Source organism: Canis lupus, chromosome 13, assembly GCF_003254725.2.
Source record: "Canis lupus dingo isolate Sandy chromosome 13, ASM325472v2, whole genome shotgun sequence".
In the NCBI taxonomy this organism is placed as follows: domain Eukaryota; kingdom Metazoa; phylum Chordata; class Mammalia; order Carnivora; family Canidae; genus Canis; species Canis lupus.
In genome coordinates this window covers 43,258,033-43,278,748 of record NC_064255.1, presented here as the reverse complement: position 1 = coordinate 43,278,748, position 20,716 = coordinate 43,258,033, and the positions used below count along the sequence as shown (strand labels likewise).

At 36.2% G+C, this 20,716-nt stretch overlaps 1 protein-coding gene across 1 annotated transcript in view; it reads left to right on the top strand.

Annotated features, from left to right (window-relative positions):
* The window catches only part of GABRA4 (gamma-aminobutyric acid type A receptor subunit alpha4), a 218,538-nt gene that overhangs the window by 84,120 nt on the left and 113,702 nt on the right, over positions 1-20,716 (top strand). The window lies entirely within an intron of this gene.

The window sequence follows — 20,716 nt, the reverse complement described above, 5'->3', positions numbered from 1 at the left end:
CATTATAGCCTCATCAACAGAAATGTTTAGATTTTTGCTAGTTTGATAGGTGAAAAATGTTTTTTTTCAGTGTTGTTTTGATTTTTATTTATTATTTAATAATAAGATATGCAGGAGTTGAAAATCTCATTTCTTGAAGGGCTATTTGAATTTCTTTTTGTGTGTCTTTGCCCATTTGTTAGGGAACTTTTTGTGTTTTATTTCAGTTAGACACATTCATATTTATTTTCAATGTACACATGAGCTACTTTGTATCAGTAGCAGATTTTCTTTAATAATAAAGGCACCACCACCCTTGCCTCCGTCCTTATCTTTGTGGTGATACAATGAGAGCTAGGCCAAGTGTTCCATTCAGGTGGCCAAATTGTTAGATGTAGGTGAAGAACATGAAAAAACAACTTTTCTCTGCTTATTAAGCAGTAGGAAGGCAGCATATCTTTGTCCCCTCTTGAAAGAGCCTCCTTGGGAATATGGGCCTGGTTCCTATTATAACACTGGTCTGTAAGTAAAATCTCCCCAGAAGTCAGATAGCTCTATCTCATACCTAGAGAGGTCTCCAAGTTCTGAGTCTCATCCTTCATGAAATGTAAATACCTAGAAATAGTCTCCCCAGCACTTTGACCCAGTATCTAGGTACCAGTCCCAGAATGTAACTTTTGTCTTGGGGGAAGATGAGTTTTATTATCCTTTTGGATCAGAGCAATTAGCACTATAATTAGGTGAAGAAATGGCTACAGATTTAATCCTGTAATGTAAGAAAATATTTTCTAGGAGAAATGAAAGGATTCTCTAACTTGAAAGTTAAGTACATTTCCATGTTGCAGGAGGGTTGGACTTTTTATAGGAAGGAACAATGAAAAATCCAGGAATATTTTATTTTCCTACATGTACATTCTGTTATTTTTATTATTTCTGCTGGGTAAGGATATTAAATTTAAACCTGGGGCATAGCAAATACTCCACAAATGATCACCATTGTAATAATAATTATGCTTATTATTTTAAGATAATAAAAATGCCTGCATCTATGTTGCAGAAAGAATAAAATGGAAATTACTTTATTTCACTTATGAAATGAATATATGGCTGATATTTAGGTTGGATAGCGTCTGTCATGAGCCTTGAAATCTACAGAGAGGAGCCTGCATTTTCCTCATAGAAGGCTATTTAGCTCACAACTTCTTTGCCTTCCGTGGTAAAAGAGTACCTCCCTCCCACCTACGTGTATGTATATACATCACATATACACACATGCCTCCTTGATGTGCCCAGGGTTTCCATTTTCTCCAGAACTTTATAAAAATGGATTTTATGCCTACTAAGGCATAGAGACTTTATTCTCTACTAGTAGCTAAACCCAGTAGTAGTTGGGAGATAATTTCTTATTTGCTGCCTCTTGTAACTCATCTTCTAAGATTCTAATTTAAGGATTCAAATTCTTTTAAATTTCTGTTTAACACTGTGATGTTTTTTCAAATAGGGTAATATAATACCTAGCTGCAAAGACAAAGCGACTTCAGATGGAGTACAATATAGGATGTTGTGAATCTGTAGTTGAAAAAGAAGGGTCAGTTGAGGTTGAAGTATTGATAATATTTAGTGGAGGATATGGTACATGAATTGGACCTTTTATATGAAGTAAGGAAAGAAGATAACATATCAGGTTTGGAAACAAACATGAACTAAGGTCGTTTCTTGATTACATCTCTTCTAGTGACATACAGTGACAAACAAGAAGTGTAACAACACCTTCATGATTTTATAAGATAATTTTATTTTATTTTTATTATTATTTTATTTTATTTTATTTTATTTTTTTTTGATAATTTTATTTTTTAAACATTTATTTGTCAGAAAGAGAGAGAGAGGCAGGCAGAAGGAGAAGCAGGCTCCCCACTGAGCAAGGAGCCTACGGCAGGTCTAGAGATCCCAGGACTTGGGATCATGACCTGAGCCAAAGGCAGATGCTTAACCCATTGAGCAACCCAGGCACCCTATAAGATACTTTTAAAGTACACTGTGAATCATTAATTATTATTATTTTTGTTGTTGTTAGGGAATGAAAGGAGATCTGCCATCAGCAGAGAACTTACCAGGTTAGACCAAAGAGTTTAAGATAATAGGCTACAGGCAGTGTAGGATAATCATAGTTTTTACACAGGAAAGCAAAAAGAATGAGAAACAGTATTTTAGGAAAGTTGATCATTGGTAAATTGAATGGAAAGAGATTTGTTTCAGGAAGACCAATTACGGAAATATTGGAATAACCTAAGCAATAAATGATGAGAACATCTAATCTAATTTTGACCTTGGGACAGAGAATTCAAAAGAAGAATCAACAGTTTTTTCTAGAGTTAATTTATGAATGGAAGGAAAAGGTAATTTAGAGGTAACTTCAGGGTTAGGAGAAAATAATAAAAATTTGGAAGGGAAAGTAGCATATTAATTTTTACATATATTTGGGTGTTGGCCAATGACTGTATCCAGGAAAAAAATCACTATATAGACACTGAATGTATATTATTGGATTTCTAGTTAAGAGATAAAAGCATAGAACTCATTAATCTAAAGATGATAGCTGTTAAGTGAGTAAACGTTTTGAGTTATAAGGCCAGAGTAGAGAACAAAGCCAGTATAGTTAGGGAAGCTGAAGAAATAGCGATGTCAAATTAAGGTGGTGGTGTATCCCAGTCTCAGCCTTTCGATAACCAGGGTTGTGGCTGGCCTGGCCCTTGTGGTTCTTTTTATGGGTGAAAGATGCTCTCTGCACTAACCATCAAGAAATGTAAAGAACAAAACAAAGCAAAAACAAGCAAAACGTATATATTACTTATAAGTCTTATAAATTACATGGCCCACTTGGAGCCACACAGCAAGGTCAAGTTGGAGAAGGGGAAGGAGGGCAAGAAGGAGGAAGGGAGGGAGAAAGGTAGTGTGGGCCTGGGGTTCTCCTTTTATTGGGATCAAAAGTGGGGGTTCTAGAGTTTCTTGAGCTGTTTATTGGTGAATTTACAACATATGAATTGGAACTTAAAGTACAGGAAGATAAAAAACAAGCAACCCAAATGGTTAGTTACTGATATCAACCAAGATCTCTGAAACAAAGAAGCCTAAGGAGTGGCATGACTGTTTGTCTGCTTTTTTGGCTGACAGTGTGTTTGTTCAAGATCACCATCTTTGAAGAGGGTGCTTCTTTGAAGCCGTTGCCTCAGCAATCAAAACTTAAGTCAGGCACTAATAATATTCCCAAAAGCTGGAAAACCCTGGGCTTGTACAACATGTTAGCTATATCAAATTTTGATGTGAGGTAAAAGAAAATGAGGTCTGAGAAATCCTCATTAATCTCTTAGTTTAAAGTATTATCCAGGATGGGGTGATGTGTGAAATGGGGAAGCTTGAACTTTTATATCCATTTAAATTTGCACATTGGACCCCTGTCACCCATTATTGAAGAATGATTTGTCAAATTGTGAATAAGCCATTAAATTTGAGCAGCAGAGAGAGATGGGGTGGTAGGAGTGTGTGGTGATGGGAGAGCAGTGCTAAGTTGGCAGCTCTAGGGGCTTATCCTGAGCCGTGCTTGAGGAAATAGTACTTGAGAGGGGACAAAAATGGGCTGGTTCCTAAATTACATCTTTTGCTACTGCAGGCAATTACTACTGTGTTTCTTAGCAGAAGAATGCTTGTTGAGTGCGGATCAAATAAAGGCAACACCAAGAAATACAGCTCTTCCCTAACGCTCAAGAGGGTGAATGCTTGGCATTCTGTTATGGACACCAGCTGAGATGGTGTTGGCTTGATAGTTTTTATGAGAATCAAAATGAGAAGAAATATGGAGAGATACCAACTTCATCTGTCTAAAGACCTGAAATAAAGAGTGGTGATAGGGAAAAGCAGGGGATAAGGGATTCAAAACCTTAATTTTACAAAAGAGCTTGCAGTTCATGGCAGGGCCCTCAGTCTGAGTGACCTGTATTTCCAGACACTTGCCCCTGTCTTGACCCTGTTTGTTTCTGGTTTTGTTGTCTGTGCCCCTGGGGTGAAGCTAAGGACAAAGGACAATTGGGAAGCCAGCTATGGCCTACAAAAATAAGCCTTCAGTTGTCATTTTAATGGGTGTACCATTTCACCTTAATTTAATTTTCCTACCTCTAAGAATATATCTTGTTTTGTAAGTTCACAAGCTGACACATCATCCAGAGAGACTATTTTCCCCTATATTCTTCACACAAAGGCTGAGATTATTCTTGCAATAGTAATCAAGATCTTCTGTCTTTGGGTTGCAAAGAAAATGCATTCAACTGTACTTGAAAGGGAAAATTGAAATTTGGCTGCGAATGATAAAGCACTTTCAGTTCTTTCACTTCTGTCTGTTTGTATCAGCTGAGCTGCATTAATAAAAGCAAAAAGGTGCCTGTTGCTTGCTATTGGCAAAAAATACAATGTTCAATCGTGCTAACTGTGTATTAGGTGTGCTCAAGTTTACTGCTATTATAGAACCTTGTGCTTTTAGTCCGTTTTTTCTTTGTCAGTGCTAGCATGGTACCAAATGAATTAGGAAAATACTCCCCAGAGGAAGGCTTTTCCACCAGCTTTAATGGTAGAGCAACTGTGAATCTTCAAAAAAAAAAAAAAAAGCCCAAAACCAAAAATCAAATCTCAAGTATAATTGGCTTGTCTTTCTGCTTGTTGTAACCTTTTTACATTACTGGTATAATTGTTTTCTGAAATAATCCTGTGGCCTTATTAGCGTGCTTAATGCTAGTTTCAAATCTTTATTTTATTAGTTGGGTGCACAAGTCATGACATTGCTGCTGGGTACATTTACCAGTAGCACAACCACCACAATAATACAAGGCATCCGAAAATAAAAATACGTTGGTACCTCTGAGACAGAGATTTCCATAAACAAAGGGTATACTGTAGATTTTTCTTTTTCTCAATCAAATGATCTCATGGATGAGTGCTGATTGTGAAACCATAGTCAAATCTTTAAAAATACAAGGATAAGGACAACATAAAAGTTTGAATCCATGTGGATTCAATAAGCAAAAATTTTTTTTTAGCCAGCCCTGTAGCATGAGACCAGTAGCACAAGTCTAGGCAAAATTGTCAAGTAGGAATAGGTTATCTTTAATTAAGTACCTCTAGCCTCTTCTGTGCCTAATGATATCCCTTTCTTTAAAATCCTCATTGATTTTCTCTCCTCTTCAGAATTATTTATTTTCAAGAAAAGATGAAATTCATTCACACTGAGGTTTAAATAATGAAGGTGGTAATGGTGCTATAGAAAGACCTCTTTGAGCCCAAATAGCCCTAACTTCAAAGTCCACTTATTTTCCAGCTATGTGATTTTAATGAATACATTTTACCTCAGGGAGCTGTGGTATTGGTGCAGACTAGAGCTTACACAATATGGGGGGCCTTGCATAAAAAAATACAAAGCTGTGTATATACATATAGATAAGAAAGTAATTATACATTAAAAATGATACAAAAAATTAAGAAAAATAAATTTAGTCACTCCTTAGCCTTATTTATCCATGAAAAACTTATTTCTACAACAACAACAGTTAAATCTTAACAAAATAGCTAGTGATTTGGGGATACAGTGACCTATGACCTATTTTGGTCCTAATTCTCTGAAGATATGAGGGAAACTTTGATTTTATCTCCTTTTTATGAGTCATTTTTTTTTCCTAATGAAATTGGATGTGAGGAAGAAGGCCAGGGTTTGGGGTGAAGGAGTCAGGCACCATTGAGTAAATCACCTTTTTTTTTTTTTTTTGTAAATCACCTCTTTAAGTGCACTGAGCTCTACCTTATGTACAAACTGATGGCAAGTCCCCAGAGTAGCTCATACAAGAAATGCATGCCCTTGTGTGCTTTGGTTTCTTTATCATGGCCAAGCCAGTAAACACCTGTTGTAAGATGCATCATAAATTCCATCATGACATAAAGATACATGATAGTGATTTAAAAGATGTACACTTATACTATGTAAATGTATTAATTCATGTGACATTCTTGATAGATGTGTCCCACTAAAATTTTTAACAAAATCAGTGAAGTCTGATAAAGAACATTTCTGATATTGCTCTTACTAGTCTGTACTATCATATGTAGCAATACTACCAATAATTCCTGCAATTAATTATCGAAGTCAGGAAGACTTACAGGCTACTAGAGTTGGCAAGAGAATTTGGTTCTTCTGGGAGGAAAGGTGCTTTTTCTTTGACAATGCTGTGTTAAGTAGATGGTTCTTTGGAACCCAAAGGTTCCAACAATAGCTAAAACTAAATTTAACTGAATAGGGTAAAAGAATAAGGAAATAAACAAATCTGTGGGAAGTCCCTTGCACAGAGCTGGAACAAAAGAGACCTATTTATGTCTGAGACTCATTTTCTCTTCGGTGCATCAGAATAACCTGTCTTCTGTTTAATTTTGTTTTACAAGGCTCACAATCAAACTCAGCTTTCAGGATGTGTGACTCTAAAAAATCCATGGTCTCTTTAGCTTGTGTTTAATCTGTTGTCATTCACTAGTGACACAGGCTAGAGAAGAAGGGGAAGAAGCAAGAGGGCTAAACAAACTAACTCACAGTGGGATGGCAATGGTATTCACTAGCCTGCTACATATATTTCAAAGGGATGGGGAAAACTTAAATTTGATATAAGTTAATGCAGGGCTCTGAGATCAGAGAGAAGACAAGGAAGCCTGACATAGTTACAGTACCTTCTCTTAGACACTTTGTTCTGTTGGCTTTAGGGGCATCTTTTTTTCTGATCTCTTTGTGTCACTGCTGCTGCTCTGTGGGTCCCCTGCCTCATTGTGACTCTTAAATGTGAAGTATCCTAGGACTCTGGTCCTGGACACCTCTTTTCTTCAGATACATTTACTTTCTTGATGGTCTTCAAATTACCATCCTTATATTAAAGTTTCCCTAGGTTCTGTGACCTGAGTCTTTCCCCTGAACTTAGACCCATATCCAGTTGTGTACCTAAATCTGACACTTCCAGACTTAAATTCTTGATTTTTCTATACCAAATCTATTTCTCCCATAGTGTTCCTCTTCAAGTAAATGGTAACAGGTCAGAAATTTTGACGTCAGCTTTCAGTCCTCATCTCACAACCCGTATCAGCCAAAGTGGTGGTTCAACACTGAAATTTCTTCTGAATCTGACTGCCTCTGTCCGTTTCTGTTGTCATCAGCTTTCATTCAGGCCATCATTTCTTGCCTAGACTCTTATTTTATCCTCCTTTGCCTTGTGTCTATTCTTGCTTCCATTTACCTATACTTCACACATGGTCAGAAGGATCCACTTAACATCTAAATACTCATTTACTCTGAATAAAACCCTCTAATGATTTCACGTAACACTCAATAAAATCAAAAACCCTTACTCTGCCTTTAAGCCTTATATGATTCCAGACTAACTAGTTTCTACCTCTCGTCACTATTCTCTAGCTGTTCTGGATTCAACACTGGAAGACTCTACCTTGGTCTTTGAGTTTCTGTCCATAGCGATCTTCCTCCAGATGTTCACAAGATTTGCTGTTGTACTTGTTTCAGTCTCCATTTAAGTGTCTGTCTGTCAGAACTTCACTGCCTGTCTTGCTCAAAGTAATAGCCTTCTCTTGCTTTTTCTTTATCTCTTGGTTTATTGCCTCTCTCTCCAAGTGGGATGCGACATGGTCCTGTTGGTCTCCTTTTTATTCCGAGTCTAAAATGTCCTGGCATAGGGTAGGCACTGAATAAATATTTAGTAAATGAATGAATAATTTTTCATTTTCATTTAATGAAAAAGGGATCCATTTGCTTTAGAGCAGCATCATTCTGTTGGGACAGGTAAAGGGAGTCTGTCAGTAGTCAAGTTCATTTTAGTTCCAAGCCTGTTGCCAGACCCAGCTAATATGTACTAGAATTAAAGTCAAATCCCTGTGATTATGAAAATATGTCATGTACTAAGGAAGACCTAGACTTAGGCTGTTTTTCTACTCAGACACAACAGAGTAACATAAAGCTTCAGGTCTCCATCCAAATTACCATAAAACTTTTTGTGCCTGCTTTGTGGTATTGGTGATACCTAGGGTGAGGGATTAGAGGAAGGGATAGAATTGAGATTTGAAGGAAGTATAAAGAAGAGATGAATAGGGAAGATGCATCTTTGCGGTATAATTATTCAAGAAGAAATGTAGTAATGTGCCCTCTTTGGAAATATAATATAATGGAAGTATAACCTGCCCATCACTGTTACTTGACTTGTTATATATTATTTCTTTTTCACAGATTTTTTTTTTATTTATTCATGAGGGACACACACAGAGATGGGCAGAGACACAGGCAGAGGGAGAAGCAGGCTCTTGTGGAGAGCGACTGAGCCAAAGGCAGACGCTCAACCACTGGGCCTCCTAGGCGTCCCCGTTATGTATTATTTTTGTAATTGAAACAAATCTCTTAAAAATGATACTTAAATTCTTAAGTTGGTGTTAACAAGCTGGAAATAGACCAGAAGGTATATGTGGCTTGTTTCCTCTAATTCTAAAGGAATCCATTGACGTTTTGGTGGGATGCAGTGTCTGTTATCTAATGGCACACCTCTGAGAACCAAAGTCTTTGTCTCAAAGGAAAGCACTAAGTTCTTATGGCACCTTCTAAGGAATATCACTTTGCTACTCCTGTTGTGCTTCTAATGCATAGTACGCAGCATGTGAGTTACTGCTGCTCAGGGAAGTTCTGATAGTCACTGTGAAATGTTGTTTTCCAGATGTTTTAGTCATTAAGAGTAGTGTCAGCACAGCAAGCAGGGCTTCCTTTTTGGGCATTAATGCCTTCAGCAGGGGTTGGTAGCCTACTGGCTCTGGCCTGATAAATAGCTCCAAGTAGGAGTAAGGCATGTCCAGGAAGTGGCAGTGGAATCGCTGGCCTATAATGTTTGTCCTTGAACACCAATAAAAAAATAAAAAAAAAAAAAGAAAAAAAAAAAAAAAGAAAAAAAAAAAGAGTGCCTGCAATTGAAGGAATTGCTGGCCTAGGCTGAGTCCTGCCTTTGTTTTCATTCTCCAAGCTGCCTGCAAGCTATAGTCTCCTAATTCTGTGAAAGTGAGACAACTGGAGAAGAGTCAGTCTTACCATGCATGCCTACTTGGTATGAATTGTCAAATAAGGCTTCATTGTCTTGAATCTTATGGGATATTTACATTGTGAACGTACATTATCTTAGAGGAAACCTTTGAGCCCTAGATCCTAGGCAGTGTGCAGATGAAGGACATAAGGCAACGTTGGCTGGTTTTCATAGAAGTTGAACTGGCTAGGGCTAGAATGAAGTTTTGCATCTTAAATGAATCTATTTGCTTTTGTTTGATTGGTTTTGTTTTGTTAATATCCTTAGGTGAGGCAGTATGGTATCTGGAAAATCACAGGAGGATCTATCTACTAAAATGCTTCTCAGAAAAAAAAAAAAAGGAACAAATGAAACAGGAGTATTAGGAAGAGTTGGGATTCATTCCTTCCCTCTTTCTCTCCTTTCTTTCCTTTCAGTTTGATTTGTATTAAGTCCTTCTAGGTGTGGGGCACACTTAATGGTTCCTGCCTCCTATTAGGGTTATAATGCTAATTGTTAAAAAAATTATGTTTTTATATTGCTGAGATTTCTGCCGAGACTATGAAATACCTGTTTGTGATTTTTTTCCATATCAATTAACAGTTCTGTCCAGTAGGTGGACTCCTTCATGTTCACATAGGAGTTTTCTTTATTCTTTAATTAAGTGTTCCTTAAATCTGTGAAAAGGCTTTTTCCTCATATTGAAGTTTTGGTTTTACCTATTATCTGAGGCTGAAAATAGATTATTGGGATCTGCTTATTACTGTTTGAGAAATAACTTCATCTTTGTTACTTTTTTAAAGATTTATTTATTTTAGAAAGAGAAAACACACGTGCTGAGGGCAGGGGAGGGGCAGAAGGAGAGGGAGAGAGAGAATCTTGAGCAGACTCCCCGCTTGCTCATGGAGCCTGATGCAGGGCTCTATCTCACTACCCCGGAATCACGACCTGAGCCAAAATCAAGAGTCAGACACCTAACTGAGCCACCCAGGTGCCCCTAGTTACTTTTTTTTTTTTTTTTAATTCATGAGAGACACACACACAGAGAGAGAGAGAGAGGCAGAGACACAGGCAGAGGGAGGAGAAGCAGGCTCCATGCAGGGAGCCCGATGTGGGACTCGATCCTGGAATCCAGGATCAGACCCTGAGCCAAAGGCAGATAGATGCTCAACAACTGAGCCACCTAGGCATCCCAGTTACTTTTTTCTTTTATTTCATTTTTGTTTTAGTTTATGTTTTGACATTTTAATTTATAAATTGGTATTCCTTTGCAGCAACAAAATTACCATCTGATTGGAGTTTTACAAAACAAACTGCATTTCTGAACTTATATTAATCATAATTATACAAATCTGTGAATACTTAAAATTTATTTAAGCATATACTGACACCAAGGACTGATAATTATATTTGTTGTGAGAATAAATCTTTGCACAGTCTCCATGGTTATTTTCTTCATATCATTCTGTAGTAAATGATTTTTATAATACATTATATAACAAAGAATCTGGCACAGGGGTCATTTGTAAGCTGGTCTCTGCTAGTTCTACTACTTAATTTCCTAGGCTCACCTAAAGTCGAGTAGTGTATGGCAATTTCTCTATGGTCACTGGGACAAGTGCAGATTCTCATTCTGTGTTATCAGTCTGCCTTTGTCCCTAAATCGTTACTTTTTAAATTTAATCTTTGAAAATATTATTTTACTGTGGACTTATAGAAACTGAGAGTTATCTGCATGGCAAAAACTTCAGTGGTTGATTCAATATATTTATTCCAATATGAAAAATAAATCTCGGCCTGGAACCCAATTTAGGAAAAGCCTCATTTAGGTAGCCTTTGTATCCTTTTTTTTTTTTTTTTTTTTTTTTTTTTTTGTGACTAGGCCAGTGATGATAACATGTGACTTGAAATCAAATTTCTCTAATAATTCATCATCTTCTGAAATATTACAGGTTCTACTTTCATAATCATACAATGCAATATTGGTTTCTGGAGAAGAATTCAGTGATTTATCACTTTACATACAGCATCCAGTGCTTTTTTCACAAAAAGTGCCCTCGTTAATACCCTCCATCTGTCTAGCCTATTCTCCCACCTACCTCCTTCCATTAACCCTCAGTGTATTCTTTATAGCTAAGACTTTCTTATGGTTTATAAGAAAACCTCCCCCTCCCGGTCACCTTCCCATATGTTCATCTGTTTGCTTTCTTAAATTCCACATCTGAGAGAGATCTTTTTTCTGACTGACTTATTTCACTTAGCATAATACACTCTAGCTCCATCCATGTCATTTCAAATGACAAGATTTCATTCTTTTTGATGGCTGAGTAATATTCCATTGTGTATGTGTGTTTGTGCGTGTGCGTGCGTGTGTGTATGTATATGCACACCACATCTTTATCCATTCATTAGTTCATGGATGTTTGGGCTCTCTCCATAGTTTAGATATTGTTGATAATGCTGGTATAAACACTGGGATGCATGTACCCCTTCAAATCTGTATTTTTGCATTCTTTGGGTAAATGCCTAGTAGTGCAATTGCTGGGTTGTAGGGTAGTTCTATTTTTAACTTGTTTAGGAACCTACACACTGTTCTCCAGAGTGGCTGTACCAGCTGCATTCCCACCAACAGTACATGAGGCCTTTTCTCTACATTCTTCCCAACACCTGTTATTTCTTGCATTGTTAATTTTAGCCATTCTGACAGGTGTTAAGTGGCATGTTATCATGGTTTTGATTTGTATCTCTCTGATGATTAGTGATGGTGAGCATCTTCTCATATGTCCATTAGCTATCTGGATGTCTTCTTTGGAAAATACCATTATTCATGTCTACTGCCCCTTTCTTAAGTGGATTATTTGTTTTTTAGGTGTTGAGTTTCATAAGCTCTTTATGGATTTTGGATACAAACCCTTTATCTGATACGTCATTTGCAAATATCTGCTCTCATTCCATAGGCTGCCTTTAGTTTTGTTGATTTACATAATTGGATTTTTAAAAGCAATTGAAAGGAACGGATAATGTCCTTCATGTGATTAAACATTTTCTTCTAGAGGTGAAAAATGTAATCCAGATGTGATTTTGATTTAATTATGCCCAAAATGGTACTAATTTTACCTAGGATCCAACTTCAAGTATGCAAATATAATTCACCTTGATTTTTTTAAGCAGAAGTTTAAGGTAGAACAGGCACATGAAAAGATGTTCACCATCATTAATTATTAGGGAAATGCAAATTAAAACCACAATGAGATCACCTCACTAGTTAGAGTGGCTGTAATCAGAGAGACAATAAATCTTAGAGAGGATATGGGGAAAAGAGAGGCCTCATATGCTGTTGGTGGGAATGTAAATTGGTATAGCCGTGATAGAAAACAGTATGGAGATTCCTTAGAAAATTAATAATAACTACTGTATGATCTAGCTATTCCTTTTCTGGGTATTTATCTAAAGAACACAAAAATTCTGGTTCAAAAAGATAATATGCCCTCCTATGTTCACTGCAGCATTATTTACAATAGCCAAGAAATGGAGACAACCCAAATGTCCATTGATGGATGAATGGATAGAGAAGATGTGGTGTATATACAATGGAATAGTACTGAGCCTTAAAAAACAATGAAATCTTGACATTTTACAACTACACGGATGGACCTTGAATGTACTATGTTTAATGAAATAAGCCAGAGGCAGAAAGATACCATATAATTTCAATCATATATGGAATCTAGAAAACAAAATGAATTAACAAAACAACGAAAACAAACTCGTGGATGCAGAAATCTGTTTGGAGAAGGAGGGGGGGTTCCAAGAGAGGTGGGCAAAATGGGTGATGGGGGTCAACTGCATGGTGACAAAGTAACTAGACTCCATGGTGATCACTTGATACTGTATCTGGATATTGAATTGTAATGTACTGTAGTTGAAACTTACATAATATTATGTGTGCTAATATACTGCAATAAACAGACAAAGCCAAAAAACCCAAATGCAGAAAGCATAGTTTAAAGTAGAGATTTTATTCCCACTGCCTATCAAAATTAAGAAGAGCCTGACCTTATTTATATGAAATTGAACCTTCAAATTAAGTTAGCCAAGAGCCCAAATGAAAGATATTAATTAAATGCCCTTTCCCTGTACAGGTAGGTAGTAATTATGAAGGTTGCAGATAGAAAGAGTTAAGAATTGTGACTACAGTACTATTCAAGGAAATGACCAGTCTGTTGATTCTGTTTGATTTTTACCCTACCCCACAGGCCTCTATATCAAATGGCATTCAAAGGATTGCTTTCTTTTAGGTTCTACCTAATATCCTTTGGGTCTTTGCGAATCTGCATGCTACATAGGAAAAACCTCAACTTATAAGATGTCCTGCGCTTATAAAAGCGGAGGAAGTAGCAGCCCCAGGCTCTCTGTCTTTGTCAGGACTCCTCCTGAGATATTAATATAAAAGTTCACTAAACTAAAATTCTAATTATAGCCTAGCTTCAGTTGGACATATTAAAATGGTTTATGGTTCAGGGTAATTTATCAGATTTATGTACCTATTGGCATAATTTATAGTGTCATATAGACCACATACAGGTGTAGTTGAGGAAAAAAATCAATCTTTGTCATTCCTTAGTCTCTTTTGTCTTTGAGATGTGGCAGGAGTAGTGGTGAATAAAGGCAAAGCAAGCTGGAATCCAAAGATCTCAAATTCTTACATAGGTGGTATTTATACAGAGTTTAGAAAGCAGAGAGCTTTGGTTGTCAGATATTTTTGCTATTTTGGGATAAATGCATCTAAAATTCTAGAACTTTCAGTGAAATGTTTTTTTGCATAACTTTCAATCAGTTGTACTAGCCACTTGTTCAGAACATCTATTGATCCATAATACCCATGATAGTAGAAGGAAAAGAGAGAAACTTTCTATAGAGTGGAATCTGTTAAGAGATGTCTGGTTGCTAGCCTCAATTTTTTTTTAACCATTCCATCTTTTCCAATGTTTCTTGTTAGATCAAGAATGCATATTTTTATAGTCGTATCTTTATTTATTTAAACATTTTTTTATGGCTCTTCTAGTTAGCAAGGACACAATCAGTCCACCGCATTTGAACTTCAGTCAATACCCAGCTAGCCTAACTTGCCTATGTGAGATGATTTTTAAGAAATAGATTTGAATAAGTGAAGTTTCACTGTTGTCATCAGTTGAATTCAGCACAATTAGGTATAACAACTCATCATAGTATGAACAACAGCAGATATGTTTTCAGCATAGATAACCCTATACACTTCCTTTTGGCACTTGCATCAACCTTATCTGCTCCAGTTTATTTTATATACGTGTGAGTCTACATTAATATTTTAACACATTTTAATACTTTTCAAAATATCTTGTTAATAATTTTCTTGTGGAATCCCAAATTTACAGAGAAATTGGAAGCACATTACAAAGAATTTTTTTTTAATCCTGAACCATTTGTAAGTTACTGATTTGATTTCCTGTAATTCCCAAATATTTCAGTATTTAAATCTTACAAACAAGGAAATTCTCCCAGATACTTAGGACACTACCATTAAAACTTAGAAATCAGCTGTGATGTATCCAGAGAAATCTCATATTCCAATCACATTGTGCCTGTTCCAAATGCATCTTTTATAGCAAAAGGATCCAGGTCAAAATCACATCATGCATTTGGTTGAGTTTTGTCTCTTTTCACTTCTTCAGTATGGAATATTTCTAGTTTTTTCTTCTGACTTTCATTACTTTGCTACTCTTGTAGATTGCAAGCTAGTTATTTTATAGAATGTTCCCTCAATATGAATTTGTCAGATATTTCCACATGATTACATTTAGATTAGTTATCTTTGTCAGGAAACTACAGAAGAAATGCTTTCTCTCATTGGATCCTATTAAGTGTGCACAATTTCAGATTGCCCCATTACTAGTGATACTTTGATTACTTGATTAAGGTGAGTCTGCTAGTTTCCTTCACTGTAAAGTAACTTTCCTTTGTTGTACTTAATAAATGTTCTGTGGGAAAGTACTTTGGAACTGTATATACATATCCTGTTCCTCGTAAACATGTTTAATTTTTAAATTGTATCTGTGTAAACTTAAGACTTTTATTTTTGTGCTGAAGTTGTTCCCAATTGGGCAAGCAGTAGCCTACTTAACCTGGCTAATCTTTACTTAGGATATTGACCATTATTTGGGCACCTCTTTTCTATGTGGCTTATCTTTAAAATATTTTTCCCAGCTTTATTGAAGTATGATTGACAAATAAAAATTGTATGTATTTAAGGTTGTACAATGTGATAATTTGATATGTATATACATTTTGAAGTAATTATTATAGTCAATCTAATTAGCACAGTCATCACTTCACAATTGACATTTTTCCCTGTGGTAAGACCTTGGATCTACTGTCAATAAATTTTAAGTATACAATATGTTATTCTTAACTACAGCCACCATTCTTTACATTAAATCACCAGAACTTACTCATCTTAAAACTGGAAGTCTATACTCTTTGACCAACATCTCCTCGTTTCCCCCACCATCAGATCCTGGCAATAAGTCTTCTACTCTGTTCCTATGGATTCAACTTTTGATTCCACATGTAAGTGAGATCATGCAGTATTTCTCTTTCTGTGTCTGGCTTGTTTCACTTAGCATAATGTCCTCCAAGTTCATTTATGTTGTCACAAATTATATGATTTCCTTCTTTTTATGGCTAAATAATATTCCATTTTGTGTGTGTATTTATATCTGTTTTGAATAATAGGTTTTATATATAAAAACGTAGATATATATGGATAAAGATTTTATCTATATATCAAATTATCTTTATATATGTAAAAATATATATCAAATATATGTATATATATATCTTTATCTGTTGATGGACACATCAGTTGTTTTCAGGTCTTGGCTATTATAATAATGTTCCAGTGAATATGAGAGGGCAGATTCTCTTTGAGATACTGATTTCAATTCCTTTTAGTATATACCCAGAAGTGGAATTGCTAGATGATATTGTAGTTCTATTTTTAATTTTTTGAGGAATCTCCATACTATTTTCTATATGGCTGTACCAAATTACATTCCCACTAGAGTATTCTTCTCCACACAATCACCAATACTTTCGACTTTTTGATAATAGCCATCCTAATGGGAGAGGTGACATCTCATTGTGTTTTTGACTTGCATTTCCCTGATGATTAGTAAATCTGCGCACCTTTTCATGTCCATTGGTCATTTGTATCTGTTGAAAAATGTCTCAATGGGTTGTTGAGTTGTTTTTGCTACTAGTATTATTTTGCTGTTAAGTCGTAGGAGTTCCTTACATATTTTATATATTAATACCCCCATATCAGATACTTGTAGCTTATCTTATACTTTCTTTTTCTCAGGCTTAATATCAGCCATTTCTTCAAGTAGCCTGATTTCTTTTAATGGAGAATGGTAGAAGCTAACACCCAGGAGTTAGTTATATATCACTTGCTTTGGAGTGTCGCTGTTTCCAGACCTTACAGGGATATATCTAGGGAATACAAATGTGTATACTACATATACACACAATCATGTCAATAATTATGTCTCTCTATGTAGTGAAAATCATCAATTCTCATTAGTACTACCCCCCCCAGTCCAAAACCACAGGATTCCTTCTAGTTCTCTCCTTTTTTGCATGTATAGCTTTCATCTCTGATTCTGAGAAACCTGTCTTCCAAGTTTGTCTCAGGAAATATTACCCTAATATAACAACAGGCTGTGTTCCCTTTAACTCCTCCCCCACACAGATGCCCTTCTTAACCCTTTTCCAACTCTGACTCTCCATGTGAGGATGTTCTCCAGGATCCTCTGCACTGTCATAATACCTCAACGCCCTGTTTGGAGTAGGGTATCCAGTGCTAGGCTTTTCTCATATATAAATATCCTCTTCACTCCATTTGGGATCTTGATTCTCCCTGATGGACCAACCTGCATTCCTAAAGATCCTTCTCACTTGCATGAACTCTGACACTTCGTATCAGACCACATCCGTGCATGGATGCTCCCCTCATTTTACTTAGGTGCTAACATCTGATGTCAAGCCACCTTTCTACAGGGATCACTTCTTCCTCTGCTTCTTTTGAGTACCTGTGTTAGGTTTCTCCTCTTTCTTGCTTAGATGCTTTCCCAGTTCATACCTCACTCCACTTTGCTCTTCTGTGATGATGCCTTTTTCACCCAGTTCCATCTTTGACACTCTGTCACAGGGAGACTTTCTCTGTGAAAGAGACTTTCCTCCTCTAATTTGGAGTCTGATACACTGTTCTGGGTTACTATGGGTACCCACTCACAGCTGGCAGATATGTCTGCTTGGCTCTCCCCTGCCTGTTTTGTAATTTCTGTCTTAGAAAATCAACAAGCTTTTTTCTTAAAAGAGGACAGAAACTGCTGTTTGGAACTCTGCAAATCAGATGGCCCTCTTATCTTTATAAAGAGAGTCACCAAAAGAATACTTAGATCTCACTATCAGGTATAAAATTTGATCTTTATTGATTCTTTTGCACAGCACACAGCTGTGTCCCATTTACATTTCTTAGACAATCATTAGGTAATGATACAAATAGTAGAATTGCATTTCGTAAACTATTTTTTTAAGATTATCATACCGAGTCCACTTTATGTTCTTATGTATCTAGTATGTTTCCAGCAATGAAAAAAGCACAATGAATAATAGGAAGGAATGAGAATAGGGAATTCCGTGACTTCAAGCAGCTTATGATCTGCTTGGACTAGCAATAGTTCAAAGCAGAAACAATTTAGTGCAACATATAAACTTCATTGAGTTACATAGTTGGAGGGTAAGTGTTAGGTAAATTCAGAGAATAATATGACTTGGGGGCTGGAGCAGCTGAAATTTTTTTATAGGATTTATGACACTTCAGTTTGTCCTGGAGAATAGATAGGATTTGGACAGCTGAAGAGTTGGAGGTTAAAAGAAGAGATGAACATCAGGAAAATAAATAACTGAGGCAGACTAAGCAATGACACATGGAGAGTGAAAAGGAATTTATCCCAATGGGAGCAACAGTATGTTGGGAAGTCATAGGAGGTTTAAATTGATAACCAAAATGTGATACTATTTCCCAGTCCTGGGAACCTGTTAGCATAAGACGTGTGGGCTTTTCCCCATAGTTACTAGAACCAAGAAGGATCTTGAACAACACTGTACCATGATGAAAGTGGTGTTTTATAAAGTTTAATTTAGAGGATGTTCATAGTGTGGATTGGAGGCGGGAAGAACTGTCATTTAGGCAGTTAAAAATGAGCTGGAAGTGTTCACAGCCTAGAATTGAGGTATTATACTGAAGAGTGAAAATAAGGAACAACTGAGCTCTTTCCAAGGACAACTGAGGAAACCAGGAAATTAAAAAAAAAAAATAAAAGGTTAAAAGTGACTTTAGAAAATAGCAGGCAAAATGAGGGGGCAGTGCATTTTCTGAGAGAAACATTAAAATTGAATATTTTGCACTTGCCACTGGATTTAAAATGCCTTTCATTGATTTCCCTGTTCAGTAATTATTTTGTTCTGTGACATTTCCTGAGAATCTAAAAGATGCCCATTAAAAAAGCACAAGAAAAAATTAAAAAGAATTAGTAATGAATGATTAGAAAGACATGTGCAGAAGATGTCTCTATGTGCATTATAGCAGTGAACCCATAGGCAGGTACTGGTTCTAGGTAGTTTTAGTTCCCAGCCATAGTTCTAGAAGCAAAAAGAATATGTGAAGTATTTTTAATAAGCAATTTGGGGAGACATAAATGAGCCTGCAATTTTCAGAGAATACTTGGGAGACCAGCAGGTAATCAGAAGTATATCAGGTAGGGAGCATTTGAGTTAAACAGCACTATTAGATATGTTTGTGTACAAACACACACATAGCAGGAGAGGCAACCAGCAAAAAACTGCATGTGCAAATCTTATAAACCACAAAAATTCCAGTGTTGAGAGAAATTTCCAGAAAACATCTGCTAGATTTGCAGATCCTTGGCCAAGTTTACAACTTTTTGGGTATTTAATTTTTTTTTTTTTATTGGAGTTCAATTTGCCAACATATAGCATAACACCTTTTTGGGTATTTTTAAAGCATCATATCTAGGTATACACAGACTAAAAAAATATATTGTATGTTTTAAAAATGCATCAGGGGCTATATAAAACCTACATGTCAAGGCATAAACTTGATTTTGAAATATGATAACACCTGCGAATACATTTTTCCCTTGGAACAAAAAATATTCATCAAGGAATCAGGATCGGCTGTATGTTCTTTTGTAGTTACAGAAATGAAATATGAAGACTAGATAGCTTCAGTTTGTCAGTTTTTTTTTTTCATATTAGATGTTGCAATTGAAAACGTATATTTCCAGTGAAGATTTCAGAGGTGAAATTCTACTCACCACTTCATTCCTTTGGGATCTTCTTGTCTCTTCACTGCAACTAAGGACACTTCAGCTTTGATTTTACTATATTGTGAATCTTCAAAGAATCATGAATTTAAGCAAATTCTGGTCTTTCTTCCCTCCTGAGTATTTCGCTCCTATTTAAATAAAACATAAAATTAAATACTGGATTCTTATCATATGTTGTAAATTATGCATTGGATTTAGTTTTCGCAGAAGTCTAAGCCAGATGTCTATGCTTTAAAACATAGATCGATAAGCTAAAGTTCGTAGACTGAGAGAAGCCTTGCTACAATTTGATTCGAGACACAAAATGAATTGTAATCTGAAAGCAAATATATTTTTATGTTTTATAGTATTTTAATCCATTTACCCACTGGGTATCAATTTCAGTCCCCCAATACTTTGACCAAAAGAAATGAGTGTGGTTTTAAATGAAGGCATGATAATAATACCTTTACTAACAAGTATGGCAAAATGTATTAAGCTCCTACCATATTCTAAGTGCTTTCTACTTTACTTAACATACTTAATTAACCAAAGCTGTATGGGTTACGTAGTATTGCTGTCCCCATCTTAAACACAGAGTAAGTCAGTAAATTACACAAAGTTACACAGCTAGGAAGACATTTTTTTAAAAGATATTTATTTATGAGAGATGGGGTGGGGGCAGAGACACAGGCAGAGAAAAGCAGGGAGCCCAATGCGGGACTCCATCCCGGGTCTCCAGGATCATGCCCTGGGCCAAAGGCAGACACTCAACCACTGAGCCACCCAGGGATCCCCAGAAGAGGTGAAGACATTAAGTCAGACTCTGACATTCTGACTTTGGTTCATTTCCTTAACCCTATGCTCTAAAAGTGCTCTATTGGTATAATATGTGAGAATTGTCTTCTTGAAATAGAAAAGAGGAGAAAGGTGTATGTGTTCTTAACTGTCAGAGGAATTGAGGGTATAAAAATGTCACTAAACATGTAAAATGTAATAGCTATAGCTACCAGACAGATCTCTTAGGTTATCATATTTAATTAAATGTCTTTACTTATTCCCCTTCCTGAGCACCATTTTCCAGATGAGGAAATTAGTTCAGAGAAGTTAAAACCTCCAGGACACAGAACTTGTAAATGTCAGATTGAAAATCTGAACACAGATTTCTAAAATCTGTACTCA